This window comes from Dendrobates tinctorius, unplaced genomic scaffold, assembly GCF_039654945.1.
Source record: "Dendrobates tinctorius isolate UK_male_01 unplaced genomic scaffold, ASM3965494v1 ptg000037l, whole genome shotgun sequence".
Lineage (NCBI taxonomy): Eukaryota > Metazoa > Chordata > Amphibia > Anura > Dendrobatidae > Dendrobates > Dendrobates tinctorius.
In genome coordinates this window covers 26,012,014-26,022,385 of record NW_027361705.1, presented here as the reverse complement: position 1 = coordinate 26,022,385, position 10,372 = coordinate 26,012,014, and the positions used below count along the sequence as shown (strand labels likewise).

Here is a 10,372-nt window from a genome sequence, read left to right as displayed (position 1 = left end):
CATATAGCTGACCCCAGAGCGAAGCGCTGATAAAAAGGGACGCCAGAGTCCTTGGCTGGGCAGGAGCTGTACGCCCTGACAGCCGAATCTGTAGTGCAGGGGACTGCAAGTTCCTTGGCCACACTGAACACCTGAAGTCAAGGCAGCAGACCAAGAGCTTGGGGCTGACAGTGAAGAAGACAGGGCCTGTGATATAGGCTCACGCTGTCTGCCATACAGGTTAGCAATCATGACGCAGGAGAAGGCCGCAGCTTAGCTACAAGCAGCAGGGCCCCAAAAAGAGAGCGCAGAAGGAAGGTCCCCAACCCCACCTGGCAGGGTGGATCCCCTGAATGCCTCCAGGCGAGCCAGACTCCATCAGTCATCTGTAGTGTGGTACCCCAGATTGCAACTACTTTCAAGTAAAAGGTAAAGAAAACTGCACCTTTCTGTGTCCTTCACTTATTCTCTGCACTCCAACGTTCACCACCAACTGAACATTCAAATATTTTTGCCCTGGTGCCCCGCTCTACCCATGGAGAGCTGAACCATCTTTGCTGCGTCACCATTAGCTCCAGTGGACCAAAACCGCAGCGTCGGCCGCCCATTGCCGAACACCACGGGTGGTGTCACGATTAAACACCACATAACTTTCCTCTATATTTTTATGTCACGGCCAGGGCCACGGAAACGGATCACAGCCCCGTGACCTCCCCCATAGAACTATCCGGTCCGATTCCGGGTACCCCACGGCCCTGGTGGGCACGTCAAATACATATGTGTGTGTGTCACTGACATGTATTCTATGTGTATCTATTCTAACCTGTCAGTATGATTTTACTGTACCCGCATATGAATTACCGACTTTTCCGATGCGATCGGTGTGTAAACATCGGACAGCAATCGCCTGGACCGAGTGCTTTGTGATTTTTTTTCTCACATCCATTGACTTTTATTGTGGGATGCGATCCGATTTCCAATTACAATTGCAGCATGCTCCTGTTTTTTCCCAGTCCGATTGTGATCTGAGCTGGAAAGAAAACACAGATGAACACACAACATAGAATAACATTGGTGCGGTAGGAATTCTATCTGGTTTTTTATCGTATTGCATTTGTCCGATTTTATCGCAAGTGGGAATGAGCCCTCATCCTACACTTCAACTGACCGTGCAGCAGCAGAAGCACATCCAATGATAGTCTGCAGACCCCACCAGCCGCACAGGCTCGGCGCGAGAGTGGTCGACACGCCTATGGTCATACATGCCACGATGAATAGTAAGCCATGCTCCGTATTTGACCTCAGTATTTGTAAGCCCAAACCAGGAGAGGGTGATAAATCCAGAAATGGTGACGTGTTTCTATCATGCTTTTCCTCTGATTGTTCCACTCCTGGGTTTGGATTACAAATTATGAGGTAAAAAAATGACCAAATACTGAACCTGTGAACATGGCCCAACACTAGTAGCCGGCTATTGAGCCTGCTGCGCAGCTGCTCAGTGTGCAGTCCGGTCACTCCCGGTATAATATCCCACAGACACCGCTAACACACGCCATTCGCCATGACCTGCACAGACATGTGGTCTGGTCTCGTCATGCCCCTTGGGACAGGCGCTGACTAGAACAAGTCCACAAGCTGACAGTGACAGCGCTTTATCACGTGACTGGCGCGCATTCTTCTCTTACGACCTTCTAGCTCCATGCTGCGCGACTCTATGGCTCCCTATAGCTCCTCCTGCTGACGTCACGGCACCTCCGGCTACAGCCGTTAGGATTTGAACCATTTGAACGGTTTAAGCGGGAGAGGAGAGAGCGTCTGCCGTGCCGGGGAAGCAGGGACACGGGAGGAAAGACGCGTGTGACACCGGACCCGGGAGAGGTGAGGAGCCGCACCTTGGTTATCCTCACCTGTGGCGGGAGATAAGCGTTTCGTCCTGTGGTTTCCATTGTGGTCAGCCGCTGTTCTCGGGCAGGTGTGAGTGGTGGCGCAGTGTGTCTGAGGTGAGGCGCCGGTGTGCCGCGCAGTGTGTCTGAGGTGAGGCGCCGGTGTGCCGCGCAGTGTGTCTGAGGTGAGGCGCCGGTGTGCCGCGCAGTGTGTCTGAGGTGAGGCGCCGGTGTGCCGCGCAGTGTGTCTGAGGTGAGGCGCCGGTGTGCCGCGCAGTGTGTCTGAGGTGAGGCGCCGGTGTGCCGCGCAGTGTGTCTGAGGTGAGGCGCCGGTGTGCCGCGCAGTGTGTCTGAGGTGAGGCGCCGGTGTGCCGCGCAGTGTGTCTGAGGTGAGGCGCCGGTGTGCCGCGCAGTGTGTCTGAGGTGAGGCGCCGGTGTGCCGCGCAGTGTGTCTGAGGTGAGGCGCCGGTGTGCCGCGCAGTGTGTCTGAGGTGAGGCGCCGGTGTGCCGCGCAGTGTGTCTGAGGTGAGGCGCCGGTGTGCCGCGCAGTGTGTCTGAGGTGAGGCGCCGGTGTGCCGCGCAGTGTGTCTGAGGTGAGGCGCCGGTGTGCCGCGCAGTGTGTCTGAGGTGAGGCGCCGGTGTGCCGCGCAGTGTGTCTGGGGTGAGGCGCCGGTGTGCCGCGCAGTGTGTCTGGGGTGAGGCGCCGGTGTGCCGCGCAGTGTGTCTGGGGTGAGGCGCCGGTGTGCCGCGCAGTGTGTCTGGGGTGAGGCGCCGGTGGGCCGCGCAGTGTGTCTGGGGTGAGGCGCCGGTGGGCCGCGCAGTGTGTCTGGGGTGAGGCGCCGGTGGGCCGCGCAGTGTGTCTGGGGTGAGGCGCCGGTGGGCCGCGCAGTGTGTCTGGGGTGAGGCGCCGGTGGGCCGCGCAGTGTGTCTGGGGTGAGGCGCCGGTGGGCCGCGCAGTGTGTCTGGGGTGAGGCGCCGGTGGGCCGCGCAGTGTGTCTGGGGTGAGGCGCCGGTGGGCCGCGCAGTGTCTCTGGGGTGAGGCGCCGGTGGGCCGCGCAGTGTGTCTGGGGTGAGGCGCCGGTGGGCCGCGCAGTGTGTCTGGGGTGAGGCGCCTGCAGCTGGGAGCAGTGCGCACTGCGCGTTTCTGCACTCCTTACCATCTGTATGTGACCCAATGCGCCTCTGCAGTGCTGCACGTCCCGTCTCCTCTTCTATGGTCTCAGGTTTGGTTATTTTGTATGATTTACACTATGGATTTGACAAAACCAAATGTTTCTCTTTGGACTGTGGGAGATGTGAACCTATGTATGCCATCTATTATTTATTTGTGGGGGGCACCTGACCTGCAGTTGTTTGCACTATGCGCTGCTTTATTTAACAATGTAGTGACAGTGAGGTTCTCCTAATGTTCACTAGTCCCCGGCTGTCCTGGCAGCAGCTGTAAATGCCAGGGTACATGCACAAAAGCCCAAACCATTTAAAGGGAATTTCACCATGTTTTTGCTACCTCATCTGACAGCACCATAATGTAGGGGCAGAGACCTTGATTCCAGTGATATCACTTACTGAGCTTCTTGGTGCACTTTTGATACCATCCCTGTTTTATCTGCAGCCGATCTATTAGATCAGTGAACGTTGAGCTCTCTATATAACCCTGTTGGCAGCTTTCTGCCTATGCGCAGTGTACACATTCAGTGGTGGGGTTATACAGAGCTGCCATCATTGTCGCGGGCGGTGCTTGCGCAGATTGAGCTCTTGGATTTCTTCACATGATGGTATCCTTTTAATCAGTTTGACAGTGCCAATATGTCCATGTCTGTACTTAGTGAAATGCTGCTGACAGGTTCTCTTTAGGCTAAGTGCACACGTACCGGAACTCTCGCGGAAATTACCGCGAGAATTCCGGAATTCCAGTCCGCGGGAAAATCGCATTTTAAATTCCCGCGATTTTCCCGCGGAAAAACTAGCATTTTGCAAGCGTATTTAGCTTGCAAAATGCTAGCGTTCTCCGAGCGATCTGTAGCATCGCTTGGAGAACTGATTGACAGGTTGGTCACACTCGTCAAACATAGTGTTTGACGAGTGTGACCAACTTTTTACTACTGAGGCTGCCTATGCGGCATCAGTAGTAAAAGATAGAATGTAAAAAAAAAAAAAAGTGTTATTCTTACCTTCCGACGTCCCGCGCAGGCGTTCCCAGTAGTCCTTTGCGAAAATGCCCGCGATGACGTCAGTTCTTGCGGGAACGCGACGTCTCGCGAATTACCGCGAGACTTCGCGATCCCGCGAGATCGGACGCCATCGTGGGCATTTTCGCAAAGGACTACTGGGAACGGGAGCGTGAAGAGAAGCGGGAAGGCTGCGCGGGACGTCGGAGGGTGAGAATAACAATATTTTTTATTTTAAATTCTATTTTTTACAGGGATATGGTACCCAAAGCCCGGAGGACAGTCTCCTCTCCTCCGGACCGTGGGTACCATCTGCAATTGTTCTGCTTACTTTCCGCATGGTGTACACAGCCACATGCGGGAAATAAGCGGAACAATGCATTCCTATGGGTGCGGGATCGCCGCGATTCCGCAAATTAATGAGCATGCTGCGGTTTTTACCGCGAAGCGATTCCGCCGCGGTAAAAACCGCAGCATTAGCACAGCATTGCGGAATCGCATAGGAATGCATGGCATGCTTATTTTTCACGTTTTCGTGGCAAAATCGCGCGGTTAAAACTGCCGCGGAAACGCGAAAAAAACGCCACGTGTGAACTCAGCCTTAAAGAAGTTGTCCACAACTTGGACAACCCCTTCTCATACCCCACATTTGGCTGATAAAATAAAAAAGCCTATACTCTTCTCCCGTGGTGGCGCCATTCCAGCGATGTATGCATTTACTCTCCCAGGGATCCCGTGCGGTTGTTGTGACACATCAGGCTCACCTGTCACAGCAAGCCCTGTGAGAGCGAGTACCGACACTGCTGGAACGGCATCAGCATGAGATGTGGAGTATAGACTTTTTTATTTATTTTATTTGGGCCAAACCTTTAGATCAAGAAGGGATTGATTTAGTAGTGGACAACCCCATTTTAAAGTTGTTGTTTTTTTTTTTTTTTTTTCCCATCCCTTAATCAAACGTACGGTAATCACTTATCCATAGGAAAGTGGTTTTTGGAATCCCTACAATCACTGTTGTCACCTTTTGTGACTGAAGCAGTAAAGACAACTACTCTACTCTGATACTGTCAAAAAAGAGTCCAACTATATCCTATAGACACTTAATGTAGCGGTGGTCATGCATGGAAAGTTCTTGGTATGAGTGGTTGGACACCCACTGATCAGATGTGTATCCCCGATCATGTAGATAACCGATAATCTTTGATTATAGTAAAACCCCTTTCTTTATCGCCTTATTGGGGGACACAGATGACCATGGGTGTATGCTGCTGCTGCTAGGAGGCTGACACTATGCAAAACAAGAAACTTAGCTCCTCCCCGGCAGTATACACCCACCGACAGGCACCAAGCACCTCAGTTTGTGCTTAGTGTCTGTAGGAGGCGGACCGGGATCTCCCCAGATCCGCATTTAATCCTTTTCTTTTCAAGTTTTAGTTGTGTTTTTTAATGATTTCCCCTTTCTTTTCCAGATACAGCATCAGGAAACGGGATGTGAGTTCATCCTGCTTTTCCTATTAATGCGGCTGAGCGAGCAATGTGGTATTGCCCACATCGCAACTCTCAGGCCCGCAGGCAGGACCTTTCCCTATCACCTTCGGGTGCTAGGGTCCATGGATAGGTGTCTGGTCCTTGCCGATTCCCCTCCTCATCCCTCTCCCAGGACAGGGCTGAGAGGAAGACGGCGGTCGCTTCGGTGACGTTTCCCCTGACATGGGGATTGGAGCCGTCTTCTGCGCCATACGGCTGGTGTGGGTACTGAGGATCGTCTCTCCCAGCGGCCTGCGCTCTATCGTGGGCCCCTGTGGTCAGCCTCTTCAGGGACATCAGGTAAGCCTGTCTGAATGTTCCCTGCATCCCTGCGCTCACAGACCAATCAAGGACCACATTCAATCACGTACAGCAGAGTACCTCAGCGCTGGGGCTCCTCCTGTTTGAATTCCCCGCTCTTTTGACCCAGCGCCCTGACAGGCGCGCGTCCCTCCTGTCGCGAGGGGGGGGGGGGTCCGGCGGGGGGGGGGCTGCGCTTCCTCTGTCAGCGCTCCCGGTTCTCAGTGTTCAGCCCGCAGGGAGCCCGGGCGCGCCGTCGCTAGTGAAAGCTGAGGGAGCGCTTTCATTTTCAAAAGCGGTCCTCCCTCTCCCTTCGCGCGCTTCTACAGCCTATCTCAGGGCTGCTTTCATTTGAGCCCTGTCAGTGTCTTTAACCGCACCCCTCCCCACTAGGGTCTCAGCCAATCGTGCGGTGCGGTGGCTTAGCTCCGCCCACCGCCAGCGTTCCTTCCTGAATTGCCGAGCTTCTTCCGCCTTCTCTCCGGACCTTGCCTTGGGGACACATCGCTAGTTTCTTCTGAACCTCGGTAGGCTAGATGCTGAATATCCCTGACGCCTAACTTAGCTTCACCCCAGCAGTTTTTCCTCAGGTAGTGTTTTCTACCACTGAGACTTATGCCCAACCCTGCAAGGGCTTTCTGCTCCAGACCCACCGCTACTCACTACGCCTGCGCGCGCTATAAAAAGAAGTGGGCTTCGGGTCAGTCGTCTCCCCTCTGCCCGTCCTGCAGCCCTTCCACCATGTCTGCCCCTCAGGAGCACTCCGAACCCCGGGCGGAGACCACCCCACCCACTGAGTGGGCCGTGGCGATGTCTCAGTCAGTTTCTGAGCTGACAAAGGTGTCTCAATCGCTGGTCCAGGTCTTAGAGCGGTTACCTCAGTTATCTGCAGTCACCTGTGCACCGACCGCCTCGCATAGTGAGTCGACAGCACCGGACCGTGGCCCTCAGACGGACAGACCAGGTAGGGGCTCTAGGAAGCGGGTCCTGTCTGGCTCTTCTTCCGGTTCGCAGGGTCCCTCCGCTTCTCTCAGGCTACGCTCCTCGTCTCCCTCATCGGCAGACAATCCTGGGTCAGACGAGGATTCACAATCTGAATCAGACTCGGAGGCGGACGACATAGCTAGAACTCGGGAGATGGTAGGTAGTCTCATATCGGCTATATACCAAATACTCAAGATAAAGGAGGATAAGGCCCCCCCTCAGGAATGCTCTGTTTCCCTTAAGAAGGCGAGACCTCCATCTCGAACCTTTCCTAATAAAGATTTCGACACTTCCTTAGCCAATCACTGGCAACATCCTGAGAAACGTTTCTCAGGCCGCAAGTACTTAGATGTACTTTATCCCTTCGATGCGGTTCTAGTCACGAAATGGACCAAAGCTCCCGAGGTAGATCCACCAGTTTCTCGGATTTCCTCTAAGACGGTTCTTTCCCTTCCGGACGGAGCTTCTCTTAAGGACCCATCAGACAGGCAAATAGAGTCGTTGGCTAAGTCTATCTTTGAGGCATCCGGTGCATCCCTCTGCCCTATCTTCGCATCCGCTTGGGTGGCGAAAGTCATTTCGGCTTGGGCAAAAATTCTGCGCAGGGGCACTTCAGCGGCAGCTCCTCAGGACGAGCTGGCAGATTTAGCAGACCAAATTAATCATGCAGGCAAGTACCTTCTGGCCGCCTCCTTGGACGCGGCAGGGTGCGTAGCTAGAGCTAACAGCAACATTGTGGCCGTACGCCGCATTCTTTGGTTGGAGAAGTCGCTCACCATCCTGGCATTTCACGGCACTAGGCTCTTTGGTGCTAAGCTGGATCAGATAATCTCGGATGCCACTGGTGGAAAGAGCACTTCCCTTACCCAGTCCCGCCCTAAGAGGTTCTTTAACAAGAAGGTTTCTCGGCCTTTTAGGTCCTTTCGCCCCGTCTCTCCCACAGACGGTTCATCCCAGCAGGACCGGAACACTGCTTCCAGTGACCGGAGAAAGCCATCGTATAAGCCGGCCCCTCGCTGGAGATCCAGGGGTCAGCCTTCCAGGTCCTCAGGCTCTCGATCCGGAAGGTTTTCATCTAAGTGACGGGTCACCCCCACCTGGAAAGCTTTCTAGGGTGGGAGGCAGACTTTCCTTTTTCAAGGATGCGTGGCTATCCGTTGTCGACGACGCTTGGGTCAGGGAAATCATCACATCCGGATACAAAATCGAGTTTTCTTCCCTCCCAAACAGTCGTTTGTCTGTCTCGAACCCCAAAACAGCGATCTCAGGTTCCAGGGTTCCTTCAGGCCGTCTCCTCTCTCCTTTCCGCCGGGGTCATCGTTCCCGTTCCTACAAACGAGCAGTTGTTAGGGTTCTACTCGAATCTCTTTGTAGTCCCGTGAAAGGATGGCTCTCTTCGTCCAATTTTGGACCTCAAGCTGCTCAATCGCCACGTGAAGATCCGCCACTTCAAGATGGAGTCTCTGCGTTCGGTAATAGCCTCGATGGAGCCCGGAGAGTTTCTCTGCTCGGTGGACATACAGGATGCCTACCTCCACATCCCCATTTCTCGGCGGCATCAGAGATACCTCCGCTTTGCGATTCAGAACAATCATCAGTTCGCGGCCCTTCCCTTCGGCCTAGCCTCCACCCCTCGTGTCTTCACAAAGGTGATGGCAACAGTCATGGCCATCCTTCGATCCAGAGGGATTCTTATCATCCCTTACCTGGACGATCTCCTGATCAAGGGCTCGTCCCGCCAAGACTGTCTTCACATAACCTTGGATGCCCTCAGACGCCTGGGATGGATAGTCAACAAGGACAAGTCCACTCTGCGCCCTACCCAGCGTCTGACCTTTTTGGGCATGGAGTTAGATACGAATCTAGCCCGAGTGTTCCTACCGAGGGACAAGTTTTCAACCCTTCGCAAGGGGATCCAGTCCCTTCGGCGCTCGAGGATCATGTCCCTTCGGTCCTGCATGAGTCCTGGGGAAGATGATGGCCTCTATGGAAGCAGTGCCATTTGCACAATTCCACTCTCGCCCTCTCCAACTGTTCCTCCTGTCAGTCTGGGACAAGACCTCGTTTTCTCTGGATCGCCCCATTCTTCTTCCGCTCAGAGTCAAACAATCGCTGACTTGGTGGACGTTGTCGGCGTCAGTTCTCCGGAAGATCCTTTCTCCCGCCTCGGTGGCAGGTCATCACCACCGATGCCAGTCTCCTAGGATGGGGAGCGGTCTACTATCAGAGAACGGCCCAAGGACGTTGGAACCCCCAGGAGACTCTTCTGCCCATCAACCTTCTGGAGATCAGGGCAATCTTCCTCGCTCTCATTCGTTGGCAGCATCTTCTCGTAGGCAAACCGGTCCGCATTCAGTCGGACAACGCCACGGCCGTGGCATACATAAACCACCAGGGCGATACTCGCAGCAGGCAGGTGATGTCAGAAGTGGCAAGGATTCTCCGCTGGGCAGAGCGTCACGTGCCGGCAATTTCCGCCGTTCACATTCCAGGGGTGGAAAACTGGGCAGCCGACTTCTTGAGTCGCCAAGGTCTAGCGACAGGCGAATGGTCCCTTCATCCCACAGTCTTCAGTCAGATATGCCAGCGGTGGGGCACCCCGGACGTCGATCTCATGGCCTCTCGGATGAACAACAAGGTTCCTCACTTTGTAGCCAGGTCCAGGGATCCATTAGCCGTCTGTTACGACGCCCTAGTAATTCCGTGCTCCCCAGTTCCACCTACCTTACCTGTTTCCTCCGCTTGCCCTGATCCCAAGAGTGGTCAAAAAGATAAAGTCAGAGGGCATCCCGGTCATCTTAGTGGCTCCAGACTGGCCGAGACGCCCTTGGTACGCGGAGCTGGTGAACATGCTCACGGACGTCCCCTGGAGGCTTCCAGACCGTCCAGATCTTCTCTCGCAAGGTCCCCTTTACCACCAGAGTTCTCAGTCTCTGAGTTTAACGGCATGGCCGTTGAGGCCGCGATTCTGAAGGAATCAGGGTTTTCCAACCGGGTCATTCAGACCTTGATTAAGGCTCGGAAGCCGGCTTCCTCCCGCATTTACCATAGGTACTGGAAGGCCTTTTTTCGTTGGTGTGACGAAAACGATGTTTTTCCACTATCATTCTCAATTCCTCCCATTCTTGGTTTCCTCCAATCCGGCTTGGATGCGGGCCTATCCCTCAGTACTCTCAAACGCCAGGTATCTGCCCTAGCAATCCTTTTCCAGACGGATCTAGCTTCCTTGCCGCAAGTGAAGACTTTTCTCCAAGGAGTCGCCCATGTGGCTCCTCCTCGTCGTTCTCCGATAGATCCATGGGATCTCAATCTTGTTCTTGGCGCTCTCCAGAAGGCGCCGTTCGAGCCGATTCAGGATATCCCTGTCTTTTCTTTCATGGAAGGTGGCTTTTCTAATCGCCATTACATCCATCAGGAGAGTTTCTGAGTTGGCGGCCTTATCCTGTCGTTCTCCTTACCTTATCCTCCACCAAGATAAGGTTGTTCTCAGGCCAGTTCCTTCTTTCCTTCCGAAAGTGGTATCCCCCTTTT

The 10,372-nt window shown here is 54.3% G+C and overlaps 1 protein-coding gene across 1 annotated transcript in view; it reads left to right on the top strand.

Annotated features, from left to right (window-relative positions):
• Positions 1-1,625: 1,625 nt before the first annotated feature.
• Positions 1,626-10,372, top strand: part of INCENP (inner centromere protein) — an 87,927-nt gene continuing 79,180 nt past the window's right edge. The window contains exon 1 of the mRNA XM_073573958.1: positions 1,626-1,857. The gene's annotated coding sequence lies outside the window, so the exon portion shown is untranslated. The remainder of the gene's footprint in view (positions 1,858-10,372) is intronic.